The sequence below is a fragment of the Drosophila takahashii genome, chromosome 2L, assembly GCF_030179915.1.
Source record: "Drosophila takahashii strain IR98-3 E-12201 chromosome 2L, DtakHiC1v2, whole genome shotgun sequence".
NCBI classification, from domain to species: domain Eukaryota; kingdom Metazoa; phylum Arthropoda; class Insecta; order Diptera; family Drosophilidae; genus Drosophila; species Drosophila takahashii.
Window position 1 is genome coordinate 18,479,120 of NC_091678.1, and position 17,449 is coordinate 18,496,568.

Here is a 17,449-nt window from a genome sequence, read left to right on the forward strand (position 1 = left end):
CATCAGAATGTGTCGAGCCATTGTCACTGCATGCCGCGGATCCACGATACTTTATTCATTTATTCCAATAATAATAATGCAATGCAAACATTGATTGTCATCGATTGTCAGCCGAAGGCTGCGCACGCGCATTCGCATTCGCCCGACCGGATTCGGATTCGGCTTGGATTCTGAAGGGTGAGACGAGACTGGGGAGAGACTTATGCCCTTTTAGGGCATTTTTGATAGGTGACAGATTTTGTGCGCTCGCCGCGCGATTTGTGGGCAAAATTTATGAGTTGTTGTCAGCCGGAATGTCGCTGTCCTTGTTATTGTTTCGCCGACGCTGCCGAGATTTCCTGGCCATATTTACATTTAATTTCAGTTTATTATTTATGCCCCTTTGAGCACCTCGCCGGGCGAGGGATAAGCCTGTTTTACATAAAAAATTGTTTTCAGTTTTTATTCCATGGCCCTGGACAAAATCTGATTGGATCTGGACTGGCGGAGAGCCGGGGGCGTCGTGTAATTGCTTTTTGCGTTGGTGAATTTAAATGAAAATGAATTCAATATTGCATTTTCACGCCGAAATGCTTCCAAAAACAGATTTTTCATTTACACTTTCTGAATGGCGCAATCCGGATTACATGTCCCACGGGCCCAAAGCATTGATTCTGCTCCTGCGCAATGAAGGGGGAACCTCCGAGCCGTCCATTTTCACCCGGTGGCTCAAAGGACCCGCCAGCCCTCCGCCTGCCCCTTCCACGTCCCCAAAAAATGACGGACACTGCAAAGGCTCTCCGTATTCTGAATGCCCTTTGTGGGACAAAGGACTCGCTTTCGCACACTTTTTCATTGCCTTTCCTGGGGAAATTAATCAACAACGTGCGAGAAATTAAAGGCAAATCAATTTGGATGCTGCGAAGATTCCAAAGAGCTCAGCTTGGCTTTCGTTGCTTTTTCCGGTCGTCCGGTCAATTAGTGCTTTTATATACATATGTTTTAAAAAGCTACATTTAATTTATCGAAAAAGAAGCTTTGTAAAGGTTTTTAATATGCACCGAAATTTTATGATTACTCTGAGCACTTTAAAAAGATTGCAAATACATTTAAAAATGTTGTATCGTTAATAAAAACTTATCGACTAGAAATAAAAAAATAAGAATGATTTTAATATTACATGAAAATAAATATAAATGCAATACATATGTAAGCATTGTAATTTCCACAGTCTGAACCATCAGGATATATGCGCATAATATTTTGGGAAACAATTCAAATCCGGGTCGAACTCCTTCAGTTTTGTGCGACATTATGCATACAGTGGCTGCCGCGTGTTAAATTTATTTATTGCCATCGAAATTATGGGGTTTTGTACCCTCAATGACGAACGATCTACATTTTGATGGCTGTCGCCGGTTTTTTGTATGGCCGATTTGATTTCATCGCTGACCATTTTGTCAGATACGGCATGACTTTTTAATGTACTTCGCTCCGATTCGTTTCGATTCGATTCGTTTCTGTCATATTAATGTGCATTGAATTTTAATTCCCAAAATCAAAACACTTTCAAGAGAAGACACTGCCAACACGATCTAGATATACGATTACGGGGCACCAAAAGTTTGTCAAAATTTTAAAAAGCCGACCCTGCCTGCTGCCTCTCATTCAATTTATGCCAACTTCTGTCTCCGTCTGTCTCTGGCCCATAAAAACAAAATACCTTGCCTTGTTTTTTCCCCGTTCGCTTTTTGGTTCGCTGCTCCGAAGGCGGAAAAAATGATCTGATTTATATTTGACACAATGGTCTGTTACAATATATCGCACGCCAGAGCCAAACAGGTACCCTCTGCACTACATATATCGCTATATAACTCAGCTGCTCGCTCTGATACATAAAACATAAGGCGGATACGTGGGTGGAAAGGGAGCGAGGGTTTATCGGGGGTGTAAAGTGCGAACCGGGGCCGTAAATCGCAACCAGACGACATAAGGCGGCCATTATGATGCGCAATAACTCGAATCGCAAAGTAACAGCCAGCCAAAAAAATAAAAACAAAATACAATAAGACAAACAAAAAGCCCCACTCATACGCCACTTGAGGCCCAATTATATCGCAATGAGTGCTCGTAAAATATTGGGGTGTTGACAAATTATGGCAACGCCTTTGCCCGATCACGACTTGCACGTTAATCAGCTCTTTTGACTGTCCATAGCCCAAACTTTGGCATAGAGCTTGGATACGTAGGTCTGATTCCATTTCTGGTTCGATGTATCACTCAGACGGGCTGGCAAAATGGAATAATTGTGGAAGATTGGCATGACGATAAGCTAGCAGTGGTTCCACTTCGGAATCTTTAAATAGAACTTTATCTATTTTTGTCGCGCTAAAAGGAAATTGTAGCAGAAGTGGTGGGAAAAAGTTTTGGGACTGCAAAAAAATTACCAATGCTATATAATAATTTAAATGGATTAAATTACAGGTACAATATTGGATAAACACTAAGTTTAGTCTGCAAAAATTTAAAGGATGTATTTAACAAATTTGGTATGTTTTCTACCATTTATACCAAGGGCTTTTAGCGGCTTAAAATTTAAGAAATTATTATTATCCTTTATAAAAAATTAAATATCTTATTTTGGTTGCAAACATAGTGAGATTAGCTTTTATTGTCTTAACAATTAAAAACGTATCCTATTTTGTATATAATAGCTTAATAAAACACAAACGCATTAACGTTATTGACATGTTCTATATTTAATACAGTAAACATGAAGCCAAAGAAAGCAATTAGTTCTTCAACTCCCTGCAACCCCTTTTGAGAAACACCTTTCAGGAAAATAGAGCACAATGGGTTTGTATAATGACATTAGGCTTATCATTCTATTTGGGGGCATGTGCAACATTTTCCGTTTCCATTCTCCTTTCAAACTCCCGACGCAGCAGGAGGTATACGTATCCATGTCGTGCTCGAAAATGTCGCGCAGGTTCGTTGCGCTTCTAATTAATGTGCGCACCTTAAAAGGTGTTAAAATGACAAACAAACCATAAAACTCTGATAGCCGCGTTTTTCCATAAAGTATGCTTTAAGCCGAAACAGCAGGCCATGCGATCCAAAAAAAAAAGAAACGAATGACACAAATGCGCAGCTCAACCCCCGGGATATATAAACGTATGAAATACGACCCTTGGAAGGGGTCAACGATATGCTTACAACTTCGATCTCACCCACGAGCAATGCGGAACAGGTGCTTGAGATCGGGGGATCGCAGGATCTCGGGATCTCAGGATACCCTCTTGTATCCAGGGGCAGCGCAATGTGCGTTGATGTGGGCTTATCGAGTTGTCATTGTCCTGAACCAGGACCCTCCTCGCCAATTAATTCCGAGGGATAACGCCAGAAACCGACGAGAAATGCGCAAACATGGGCTTAATTAATTTGAGCCTGCAGCACAACCACTTCTCCGCATGTCCTGCGAGGCGATGCGTTGTCCTGTTTCAGTTCCTGGTTGCAATTTCCGCTCGCCAGCTTAGAAGCTGCAGGCGCGATCCTTATCGATTCGAGCATTTGGCATTTTGGCCGTTCTCGCGCTTGTTCGCAATTCCTTTGGACGCGACTGAGGGTGAAGATGGGCCATATATATGTACATGGCTACCGGCGTTTAAGCCGTTTAGCAACAGCTGATTAATGTCCGCAGTCCAGAGTGCCAAAGTTGAACCAACCGCGCCAAGCAGGTGCTATTTCAAGCCCACATCTTCAGAGGAAAAGCAGCCCACGCCAATTGCACTGAAGGAAAAAATCCTTTAAGGTCCGGAATGCATTTTAGTATACTAAAAAAACACACAAAAAATTAACTAATACATATAATAGTAGAATGGATCCCAACCATCGAATTGTAAATTTCATCCATCAAATAGTAACTATCAAAACAACAAAATGCACACAGATTACTATTCTATAGTAATTTAACTATTTTATACTATTAAATAGAAAAATAAAATATTCGTTACTATTTTCAACAGTAGTAAACTATTTTTTATGGTTACGTTACTAACAGAATGGGTACATTTTACCCATTGGTTTTTTTGTGTGCAGGATTGGCTTAAAACTATTTTGGTTTTGAGCGAACATTTAAAAGTACCCTTTCTTAACTTTTTATTTATTTATTTTACAAATATAAAAAATATTATTACTATTATTTAATTTCTTAAAATGTTGTTTAGTTAGTCTAGTATTGTTTTACCCTCAGTGTATATTCTTCGTGGCCATAAAATGCGGCTCATATTTAAGAGGCTGGCCTAGCCAAGTCCTAGCTGAATACTATCGCCATCTGTGCATTCATAAATCAAGTGCCTAATTAATGGACCCCGATAAAGAGCGCCAGAATTAGAACTCGCCCGTGTTTATCAATTATATTTTCCCCACTTAATTTGCCCGCCTTTCATGGGCCGACGAGTAATCTGCATGAGTTATTCCCGCAAATATCTGCGTATCATCCCAAGTCTTGGCCATTGTGGTTCAAGTGGAGCCGGAGTGTGTGGTGTTGGCCATATCGCAGCCTTGGTGAAATTCCGCAGTCAATCACCGATTAGGGCGCCACATACAAATGAGAAATATTCGCTGGTTGCATTGTAGATAATGTGCAGTGAGCTTAGAAAATCAAATGAAGATTCCTACAATTCTTTAAAAAGTTGTTCATCGTTGAGCAATAAAATATGAATTTACTTTTTTAAGAATATAAATGTTTTTCGTTAAAAACTTGCTTAATTAGCATTGTTTATGCTCATTAAAAAACATAAATGTTGGCACATACATTGATGCATGCTAATTTACATTTTCTGCGTCAATACTCCGAGGACATTCTGAAATTCTAATTCGAGTTAATTAAACACGTACCCCGAAAAACTCGACGACAATCAGATACAAGGCACGAATGAAACGGAATGGAGCTGGAAATGTCCAAGGAGAAACTTCGGACTGGTTCCTCCTATCGCAGCCATCGATTTTGAGTATGTCGAGTGTCCTTTTCTGCCTCCTCATCTCTTTGGAAATAAAAACACAGCGAATTAAGGTTAATGTATGGGATTAATATTGAATTAAGGATGCCCTTTAATAATATTCAACATTTTACTTCAAATATATAAAAAAGTAATGTATTTTCCAAAATTAAAATTTATTTATTATTCATTAAAAAACAATTTTTATAAATCCATGTTTTCAGAGTTAAAATAATCTGAGAAAAGGGTATTTAAAAGAAAACGCTTTAAATACCCAACGAATCTCAATATTTATTAGCCGAAAACGAAATTTTAATGAACCGCAAATAAAATCGATATAAAATAAAAAGCCACAGCCACGAATAAAATAATGAAGTGCAGGAGTCTGATCTCCGGCAGAAATTATCAATACAAAGTTCGTGCCTGGGCAGGGATCTTAACTCCCTGCTCTCTCTCCACCATGTTCCTTGTCTGATCTCGAGCTGATCTTCTCGATTCCTGGTTTGCCTCCTGCCCATTCTGCTGTTCCAGATCAAGTTTCGCTTTGGGTTTGTGATTTTCTTATTTATTGATTTTCTACAATAAATTTCGCATGTTTGCATCCAATTTAAATAAAATTCGACAATTCTAAATCACCTCGTTTTGACGTGGGGCTACTGTATCTGGATCTGCGGGATTCTCTCGTCTCGCTCCCGACCTGTTTACCTGTTCTTCTGGCTTGCGTGTGTTGGGATTGGGTTTGGTATTGGGATTGGAGAGCTGGAGTCCGAAGCTCGGGAAGCCTGCGTTTTTGTCTCTGTTAGCGGAAATGCAAAACAAGGCCAAAGCGGCAGATTTATTGACATCTTCGTTGGCTCTTTTCCACTGCTTTGCATATGAAATGCCAAGACGGACGGGGACAGTTGCAGATTTCCCATACGTACCCATAAATATAGAGCCGATCTGAATTATCGTCACGCTCGCTACCGATCCGCTGACATTTGCCTCCGCTCGAAGATCGACGCTCGAACCTGTTCCGTGGTGACTCACCTGATCACTGGGATCCCATACCATCCCATCCATCCACTTGATTTTCGATTTCTAAATCACATCGTAATCACCGAAACGCCGGTCGAACTAGAAATTATGAATGGCCAATGAGAACGGGCGGCGATTTCAAATTATTGCGTGCGAATTCGCTTGTCGATTTGGATTTGGATTTTGAGTTGGCCCCGAATTCAGATACATTCGTTCCGTTCCACAAGATTTCGTCGTGGGAAGCCGTTTATTCAAATCAAGTCGCAAACTTCGCTATGCATAACTCTTTTGTCGGCGCTCGTCTCGCTTTTGTTTCACCTCGCCATTATTAATTAAATGTAGTTATTTGTATGTTAAAATCAATATATATGAATTTTAAGTTTTGGCCATCTCAGCACTCATGATTCCCACGTCATGTTAGCCAAATTTATTGCTTTCAATTAGACAAAAGCCATTCGGGCGATATGTTTATGCGGAGCTTTGAATCGGTAATTTCCATGCGAATTTGTCGCCAATTTGCTGTCGCCTGCTGATTTGAGAGTTCATCGGAGCAACCAGATATATCTCACTTTTTAGGTAGTGAATCTATTAGATTAAAAAAAAAAACTATTCAGGAAATTACTAGTTTTTGAAGATTTATTAAAAACAAGTAGGGAAAATATAACATTATATATGATGCGTTTAAATTATTTTCGAGTTTTTTTTTTCTAATTTTAATTTATATTATTTTTAAAGGGGTAAGCGTATCAATTAGATTACTGAGCATCAAATTAAGCTTTTATTTCTGACTACCAACAAATAATAAATCCTTTGGAGCATTTTTTTCGCAACCAATTCATGCATAAAACGGAATTTTTACTTTTTCAAAAATAAATAAAATAGTTTAACTCAATTGGTTGGACAAATATCTGCACTCCCCCGGGTCGGAGGGTTTTAATTAGTGTTCGGTTTCGGCCAACACCATCGAGGGCGGTTCCTGTTTCTGGCCAGCTTCCCTTGAGTGATTTCATTAATTAAAATCGCTGTTAATGCGAATAACGGATTATGACATCGCATCGAGTGTTTGTGGGTGTATCAATCTGTTTGCGTTCCGCCCCCTCACTCGCTCCTTCGGGGACCTCCGCCCTTTGGCAGCTGGCTCTTTATTATGGCATATTATGCGGTCGGCCGTTGTATTAAAATTGTTAATTGGTTTTGTTTTTAATCTGTCAATCAATTAAAAAAACAACTGCGATTTAATTAATTAAATCAACAAAGACCGCAATAATGCAGCGCCAGCAGTGCCAACAAATATTCATCTCAATGAGTGATAATAAATAATATTACACACTGACAGTGCGAGTCATGAACAAATGCCCATAGTTTGTATAGATAACCCTTCCCTTTATTTGTTATTAATTTAATTTAATGAAAATTAAGTACGAATCAATTCCTGATAAGTTGCATAATTAAATATTCGTTCATATTAGGTCCGTTATGTTTTACCTTTACGATTACCTTTTTGAACAAATTGTAAAGTTGGTAAATGGTAAATACTCTTTATATGTATTTAATTACATAATAAGAATATTTTCATCGAGTGCTGGGATATGTAAAGGTGTGTTCAGCTGACGTCATTGATGGGGTGGGCGTGACCTCTGACTATCCAACCGCCCGATTCAAGTGGCCATAGACTCCATTCCAAGTGGAACTGGAGCCGCTGCAGAAAGAGACGGGGAGAGTAGAGTGTGGGAGTCGCCTAACGGGCACCAAAACTCAACCCACAATCCATTCAGCGGAGGTGAAAAGAGCCAGCGCCATTTGAAATTCGAAATTCGTATGCAAATTTCCATACATTTATTTTCCACACTTTGGCCAAACAGCGCCGCCAGCTAAAAATGATAAAGCGACTTCATTTTTTTCCCGTTGCTGTTGTTGTTCGTGCCCCGTTTCGTTTTCGTGCACTCTTTTTCCAAACCCCTTTTCTGCTCCCTCCCACTGACATCATCTACAGTCCAAGAAAATTAAAATCAAAACATAATCCTTTCTTTAAAAATAACTCCCAACTCAAGGGGAAGACTACAACCTCACGGTACTTAAAAATAAAGCCTTACAACGATTACACAGGCCGACAAAATGTGACATGGGTCGGTGTCCAGGCCTGCCACCATTTTATTTCGATAAATGAGGCATTTCTAAGCATAAGTTTCCACTACGTCTATAGTCCATCAGCTCTGGTATTTGGGGTATCTTTAAAATAAGAAAATCACAAATTTTCATCGTCTTTTGGGATATATTTTCAAGAGTGGTCAACCAATTTTGGTAATCTTTTCGGAATTAAATAGTTACATGTCTCTTTTATACGGTCGTTTTGGAAAATACAATCTAACTCAACCACACGTGGACGTGGGCGCATTCAAAATTTTAAAGTCACAGCAAAGTTTAAAAATCTTCATTTGTGAACAGCGTTTAAAAATTAAATAAAAATATTTTCTTCTAAAATGCATTTTTGATCCAAAGACACCTTATGTCCTTAATTTTTAAGACACTCATCAGGTTTTTGTGAATTGTTTTGGAATTTTTAAAATTGTTTTTCTTACTTCCTTCACAGTGACGATTCACAAACAGTGCCCAAACATGTCACAATTTTATATTTCATAATTCTAAACGATCTAAGTAGTTTTGCTTTGAGTATAAGCACATGAGCGTAGCCTACTAATCTTTGGGGGCTGAAATGCTTGAAGCGTAATCCCCCTCCAGCTTTTAACTTACGCCCATGTATAAATATTTGTAGAGCAAGGGTTACTTGTGCTCAAAAATAGTTATGCGTTACGTGAAATAGTGACAGGTTTGGGCACTGTTTGTGAATCGTCACTGTGAAGGAAGTAAGACAAACAATTTTAAAAACTCCAAAACAATTCACAAAAACCTGATGAGTGTCTTAAAAATTAAGGACATAAGGTGTCTTTGGATCAAAAATGCATTGTAGAAGAAAATATTTTTATTTAATTTTTAAACGCTGTTCACAAATGAAGATTTTTAAACTTTGCTGTGACTTTAAAATTTTGAATGCGCCCACCTCCTTGTGTGGGTGAGATAGATGGAATTTTCCACAACGACCGTATAAAAGAGACATGTAACTATTTAATTCCGAAAAGATTACCAAAGTTGGTTGACCACTCTTGAAGATATATCCCAAAAGACGATGAAAATTTGTGATTTTCTTATTTTAAAGATACCGCAAATACCAGAGCTGATGGACTAAAGGCGTAGTGGCAACTTATGCTTAGAAAAGCCTCATTTATCGAAATAAAATGGTGGCAAGCCTGGACACCGACCCATGTCACATTTTGTCGGCCTGTGTTATTTCATTTGGTATTTCAAAATCCCTTCATATTGTGCTAAATAAAATAAAAACATTTGTATAATTTCCTATCAAAGTTTTAAGTTATTTTATTTTTATCTTATTATTCTGATCTGTTGGAAACAATTTATTCAGCATTGTATTTCCTTATACTTAATAAAGACTTTTCCTTTTTGCTGAATTTCGCAAAGTAAACCCAATTTTCCTTCGTGTATCTGCCATCAGTCAGTTCTCCGGCATTGGCTTACTGAAAATGCACCACGACCCAACCACCGCCCCCTTCTTCTCAACCCCCCTTTTCCCACTCCAACGTAATTATGCAAATTAACTCTTTTTTCGGGGCCTTTGCTCAGCGGGTCTGCCTACCTGGATAGCCCCTCCCCCATCCCTCCCTCCCCCTTGTTGGCACCCATGTACATACGTAAGTATGTATAATTCCGCCTTATGTAAAATGTCAGTTCAAGTTTAGGCTTTTGCCAGTGTGTGAGTTTTGGGGAGTGCAATTTGTTGCTTAGGCGGTAACAAATTTTCGTTCAGAGCTCTTTGTTCGTGCGCACTCAATATGACAGACTTCCTAGGCCCCGCAGATCTCGGATGCCCCCTGGGGCCTCCCGGAGTTACGGAGTTACGCATCGGGCACTTAATAACCCCCGTTCTGCTGTTGGGACTTTACTGGCTAGTTCCGGCAGCCGCTATGCGAAAATCCCATCTGAGCAAACAGATCTTGGGAAAATCGACTGGTTGGCTAAAAAAGTTTATATATAATAATACAGGTATTGTAAGGTTAAAATAAAAAATGATATAATATTTGTTTTTTATATCATGCACATTACATTTAAAGACCAAACAAGTTTCCGATTTTCTGCATTAAATTATGAGAATTTAGTTCTCAGTGAACTCGGCCCGTAAGAAAACTGAATATCTTTTAAAATCCCAATTTCTGGATAAAATAACTTAAAAACAAGAAAGGAAGCTAGCTTCGGCCAGCCGAAGCTTATATACCCTTGCAGATCATTCCTATTAATTAACAAATCGCAAAAATGTTAATTTTCTAATATTTCTCATTAATTTTCCGATCGTTCCTATGGCAGCTATATGATATAGTCGTCCGATTTTGATCAAATTAAAATTGAAATTCGGAAATATTTAAAAAGAGTCATATCCTAGAGTAGAAGATAATACAATAAAAATCAAAGAAGCTAGAATTTATTTCCTATTACTTTTCCATTAATTTTCCGATCGTTCCTATGGCAGCTATATGATATAGTAGTCCGATTTTTTAAATAATTAATTCGAAATTCAGAAATATTTAAAAAATAACATCCCCAAAAGTAGAAGGTAATATTTCAAAAAACACCGAAGCTAGAATTTTTTAAAGTTTTTTTCTTCCGATCCTTCCTATGGGAGCTATAAGATATAGTTGTCCGATCCGGTCGGCTCCGACATATATACTACCTGCAATAGAAAGAAGACTTTTGCGAAAGTTTCGTCCCGATAGCTCAAAAACTGAGAGACTAGTTTGCGTAGAAACAGACAGACGGACAGACGGACAGACGGACAGACGGACAGACAGACAGACGGACAGACGGACAGACGGACATGGCTAGATCGACTCGTCTTGTGATGCTGATCAAGAATATATATACTTTATGGGGTCGGAAACGTCTCCTTCACTGCGTTGCAAACTTCTGACTGAAATCATAATACCCTCTGCAAGGGTATAAAAATGGTTAAAAAATTGCTTAGATTTGACAACAATTTATTTTGTGACGGAGTGCCAAGTTTATTTTAAGAACAATCAATGCCTTATTAAAAATCCCAAATAGAATCAGCAATCAAATTGACTTCTTCAATCGACTCATTTGTATCATCATCAGGGCCATCTGTCGATGTTCTTCAATCATAATGATCTCTTCTCTATTTTCTCTCATAAATATGTATACGGAATGTAAATGCGACGGACGACTTGTGGGGCCAGCCGGCGAATTACGTATTCCGCTGGCCACAAAAAGCGACTGAAAAAAAGAGAAGCGAAGCCACAGACGCAGCTCCTCATTTGGTAAGCCACCAACTAGGCGCTCCACCTCCGATATATCCCTATATATATCGGTGCACCGCTGAGCGGCACAAATCACCGCAACCATATCGGTCAGTCGTCAGTCGAAGGGAGTGAGGGGGCGGCATTATGACGGCTGGAGCGCTTCAAAGGAGAACGCGTCGCATAAATTGGCCCGGCGGCTTTAATAATTCACCTCGGAGCGGCCGATATGGTCAATAGTTGCGACAGTCGCCGCAGTGGCTGCCCCAACAGAGTCATACAAATCACAGTTATGATTATTGCCGCGATTAAAAACTGTCGCCCGCCTCGGCGATGTCCACTTCGCTGTCACCGCCGACCACATGCGGAATGCCAAAACGAAGCCAAGTCGGCCAGACTGCAGTCACAAAAATATAAACTTTCGATACGTTTTTAGTTAATTTCTTGCCAGTAGAGTAACAAAAAAATCTTTTCAAACATTACAGAGATTTTATAAAATGTTTTTAGCCCAAAATATGTGGTTTTTATTGACAAAGTTGATATTTTTAACATACAAACACGTATATTTATATTATTTGTATTATAATAATTTAATTTCATTTATATTATTATTGTATTATTATAGGGGAGTGTAGGGTAAGGTGACGAACGATTCGTTTTTTGAATGTAACTTTTGTAAAAATCAATATTTTTCAAAAGTGTAAACGCAGAAAGTTGCTTACATCTACTGAGCATATCCCTGTAAAATTCCAAATTTGAAATTCCAATGCAGCTAAATCTCACAGCGTTTGGCGTGAACCCTACTTTTTTTGCACTTTCAAAAGTTGTAGGGTAATGTGACGAACGATTTGTTCTTTAATGTAACTTCTCCAAAAATCAATATTTTTTAAAAGTGTAAAAGCAGAAAGTTGCTTACATTTACTGAGCATATTTCTAAAAAAATTTGGATTCGAAATTTCAACGTAGCCAAATCCCACAGCGTTTGGTGTAAACCATCCTTTTTACAAACAAAAAAATACATTTTTTTATATATTATTTACGGAAAGGTTATTTTCGATACGGAAAAGAAAAAAGTAATAAGATAATACCCAAACTTGCAAAAAAAAAATGGTCAAAGTGCAAATTTTTTTTTTAACTAAATTAAACTTACGTCACTATTAAAAACAACAATAAAACTGCAGCAGTAAATGTTATCTGGTATTATTATATTTTTTTTACAAATAATCAACGATAACAGTTAAAATTCTTGAATAAAAAAAGTTCGTCACAATACCCTACAAAAAGTTCGTCACGATACCCTACAAGGTAGACTTGGAGCAAAAACGGTGTCACTCTCAAACGGCGCAAAAGAAAAAAACGCGAGGTACCAAAAACTGTTGATAAAGATCTCTTGTATACGTGCATATATTTGCCTGATTTTATTTTCCACTCATCTTTGCTCTGGAACTGCTGAAACACAAGTAAATTGAATGGGTTTGCTAGTTTGCGCACCACATTTTTAGCGAAAATTACCTCACGAACAAATTACGGGACTTCTTATTAATATTACTGTAAATACATTGTCGACACGATAAGGGGAGACGACTACATTTATTTGGAATTTTTGTCGTGACGTCATATATGAGATTCGACGAGTTCGTCACATTACCCTACTCGTCAAATTACCCTACACTCCCCTATATATAACTTGTGGTATTTTTTTTTAACTTAATAAAACATAATCTTCTCGTAATTAAAGACATTCGAGGCGACTAATATATATATTTATTGTTTGTTTTAAATTCTTTTAGAAAAATATCACAGGAGTTCAGAACTCATAATATAGATTAATTTATAAATAAATTCTAAAGCTCTTTCTTAAGAAAAATTGTAAAAAATCTTTTACAGATATTCCGGAGTAGTTTAAAATTGTGGATTAATACAGTAGCGATAAAAATGCTTTCCCAGGATCCATTATTTCTCCCAGTGTTGTCTGGCCATGGTGGCTCTCCGGTGGTGGTCACTGCGCGTGCGGCACTCAATCCCGGCCAGAAGCACTGCGAACGAGTCTATCGACGGACTCTGCTCGGGGAGCTCTGTCAAAGTTGCCATAAATATCATCTTTTCAAAAATCTCCAGCTGAGCACTTGCAGTCGCCGCTTCGGTGGTGCAGTGGCAGTTGCAATTTCAGTGGCTCACTGCCTCAGTGGTTTGTGGCTGCGGCAGTTGTAGCTTTTTAGCTTTTTGCGCACCGCTGGGGCACAGCGGTGATTAATTAAACCGACTGCAGCTCCAACTCATGATTTATAATGACGAATTTATTTAAGCCTTGACTCGGTGCAAAGCAACTCGGCTCGAATCGATTCCGATTACGAGTATGGCCTCCATTGGCGGCGCCTTTCAATGCGCTTTTTTAGCTCCGGCTCAATTGGCGGTGCCATTGCCCATTGCCCATAGTCAACTAGATGTGTCTGTGGCGGATGGAAAAGTATGGAAAGCGTCTCTTGCCGGTATTGGGTAAAGATCTAATTGCGAAATTGAAAGGAAAGTGCAACGCTTGGATCCATGAATGGGACCACTTAATTAATTGTCTTTCAACACTGAATATCAGTATTGTGTTTTTGGAAAATATTAAAATCGCTATTAAACATCAATATATTTTAGGCATTATATAAATTAAAATGTAAGATATTTTACTAAATAAAATATTTTTATTTACATTTTCCTGTTCACATTTATTTTTTCAAGTCCTATTTTTTTTTTAAATTATTTATAAGTTTGTTTTAGTATTAGTTATATAAAAATCAATTTTAAGGATGAACACCATTTGAAATAAATTTTGGTTAGAAGACTTTGGTTCATTTATAGGTTGTTCGCTTTATTTTTGTTTTATTTAAATGTATGCGGTATGAATTCGGCCCTTTAGCTTATTGTATATTGTCATCTGGAGGGGCCTCAACCTGGTCCTGGACTTTTTCTAATGCGATCCCACGAGTCTCGCGGACCTGGCTGCAGACCCCTGGCCATCCGCCAGCCATAATCGTTGTCTGCATGGGACACAATCTCCATGGCCAGGGTTCCTTCGCCCTCGTTCCCCGGGATCCCTGCGATCATCGCCCTCGCCTCGTATGCAAAGCTCCTCGCAAAAGGCTAACAAAACGATTCTGGCCGATTTGTGGTGGTGGCTGGTGCTGTGCTTTAGTTAGAGCTAAAATACATTTGTTTATGCTAAAATCGCCCAATTAGTAAGATTGTTATTTCTTGTACAGTCCGCAGATGCTTCGTTGCTGATACGAGAGGAGCCATAGCCGTGGAGCTGCTCCTTATAAAACAAAAAGCCGAATGGAGGAGAATCGAACTGGGACTGGAACTCGAACTGAAACTGGGAATGCGACTGGGACTGGCATGCCCATTTGTTTGTATTTATGCATCCGAAACAATATCAATTGTAATGAATTTTGAATATCGTTAAGCGTGAGTCCCGCAGCCAAAGCCCTCGATTCGCGATCCTTGGAAAATGTCGCAAAACGGAATGCTGTGGCTGCAGATGAGGCGCGATATGAATATGGTTCCCAGGCTGCTCGGCCAGGTGAACTCGAAGGTGAAGGCGAACCCTTTGGAAGAGCACAGGAATGCCTGTTCCCTGTTCCACTCTGTTTGCATATAAATTATAAATAATTATTTGGCCAGCAATCAAACAACTGATGGCCATAGCTGCACTTCCTCGTAGGAAACATCATCGTACCCTCTTCCGATCTCCGATCTGCGATCTCCATCAACGCCAACGCCTGACTCGCTGTAGATCCATCCATCCATCCAGCGGAGTGGCCAATCATCTGCTCAGAGCTCCGGCAATTTCCCAACACGATCGTCGCCGTTTTGTGTGTCATCGTTTGATTTGTCATTATCATCGCGCACATTTCGTGTCCAAGTCGCCATCGCGGGTCCCCTCCTCAAAAGCAGTTACAGAAACACGAAAATTACAATGGCCCAGCTCGCGATCGCGAATATCAGTAATAACCGACTTGTACTCGCTGTTGTTTTCGCTGTTGTGTGGGACCCTTTCTTGACAGGGTTCCGCAAGGGGGGAGTTACGGGGAGCAGATCACCCCAGCGAATCGTGGCACTAACTCCGCCTGGAGACCCCAGTTGTTATGCAATTTCAAGCGGATCTATGCAAGGCAGTCGCCATTGTTAGAGAATACCAAATAATCATGTAGTCAGACATTTTTAGTGTCTTAGCCTCAAAGAACTAAGCTAAGTTAGAAAAGATTTGGTTTTATTTAAAGCGAAATTATATCAAAAATATCTAAAATAAAAGAATTTTCTAAAATATTTTATTTATACGAATCACATTATATTATTCCAATTAGTAGTGCTTACTAACTAAAAAGCAGGTATACAAGATTGATAATCCTATAGAATTGGGCTTTGAGATTCAAAATACCACCCATCATATCGCTTAAATTATATACCAAAATTTAAACACTCATTCGAATATACCTATATTTACGATAATTTAGCTAAAAGTTCAAGGAACTGCCAGGCTGAAAATATTCGTGTCAAAGAAGCCCAATTTTCTTTTCATGCCGAAGAGCAGCCACAACGAACAGCCACCAAAATCCCCAATGGGAAAGGAATCAGAATCTGAATCGGAATGGAAATCGGAGTGGGAATGTTCTAAGACAAGTGTCAGACAGTCGGTTCCGAGAGGAAGACAAAGGCGAATCAAAGTTGGATCTGGATCGGGGGGATATACTGCAGAATTTTTAATATAGACAAAACTTGACATTTAAATTATGGGAACAAAGATCACAAAGATTTGTGCGAACCAAGCAACCGATGAAGGCAAAGAGGAACTGGCCAATAATTTCAGGCTCTGCCACCTGCAATCTCAGCCTGCATTTCTTACACTGTGCAACATAGTTTTTAGGGAACTAGTGTAGAATGTGCACTGTAGATATTTAACAATAAATATTTCCAAAATTTTTAATAACCTTTAAGCATTAAAAATGAATATATTTTACTTAGTATTAATATTTCAAAACCAAAACTTAGTTGGCAGGTGTACCGATCATTCGACCTGGATCTCGAACTACTCTTAACTGTCTTTGCCTCGGTTGACTGCTCTTTTCGAACCAACGTATTTCTCTCACTGCTTGAATTTCCGACTCAAACTCGAAGCTGATTATTGTTTAATTGGAAATCGGCAATTTCCCCCTTGGGCTATTAATTTTCCCAATTAGCCAAAGACGGGGAACAACAACAGCTCATCGAGCAATAAATATGCTGCTCATAATAATTCTAATTGCTTTTCAAATAAACAACAAACGGCCAACAAGTTTTGGTCAATAAACAATGTTGGAGGAGGAAACATTAGGTGGCCGCAGAAATAATATTTACAGCAATTAGGCGCCCTATCAAAATAATATTAAGGAGATTTATAAACGTGGCCCGGCCGGCTGAGTGAATTATGAAATAACCGCTGCACCGGCGACTGGAGACCGGGCACCCCATGCAGCGTGGAGCCGGAGGTGTAAAATGCCCAGAAGCGCCAGTCGACGGCTACCAGAGCCCCAAAGAGTTGGGAGCTGTGGTGTAACGCCACTGTCATCCCATTCCATACCCTGATACTGATTCTGTTCTGAGTCGGATCGAAACGACCTCTCCGCAGCGGGTGCCAAGTGGGATCCGAGCGGATCAGTCGCCCGCTGCGCTAATCGGCCGCTTAAAGATGTTTTAATCGCTTATTACATTCGCAGCGCCTGTCGTCGGCCACTTGGATCGCCTCTGGACGAAGATGAAGTTGGAGGTGGAGATGGAGGAGTCGCTTTTTGTGGATCCTAGTGGCTACCGGTTTTAGAGTTTGGGATCGTGGGTATGGGAAAACCACGTTGGAAATGAAATAGAAGAGGTCCGTAAAAATACGAACATATACATCCAGGGGATCAACGTTTTCGACAATATTACGACTGAGGAAACATTTAGCAATTAGAAGATAATTTTATTTATTTGGCTATTAATTATTTGGCTCTACTTAAATCACTTGATAATAATTGACTTTAAGGCTTGTGGATTGACATTATTGTTTTC

The 17,449-nt window shown here is 39.2% G+C and overlaps 1 long non-coding RNA gene across 1 annotated transcript; it reads left to right on the top strand.

The window, feature by feature from the left end:
* The first annotated feature begins 2,699 nt into the window (after positions 1 to 2,699).
* Positions 2,700 to 3,773, top strand: LOC138914812 (uncharacterized). The gene is made up of 2 exons (XR_011420624.1): positions 2,700 to 2,835; positions 2,925 to 3,773. It is a non-coding gene; the product is annotated as an uncharacterized lncRNA (long non-coding RNA).
* Positions 3,774 to 17,449: the final 13,676 nt, after the last annotated feature.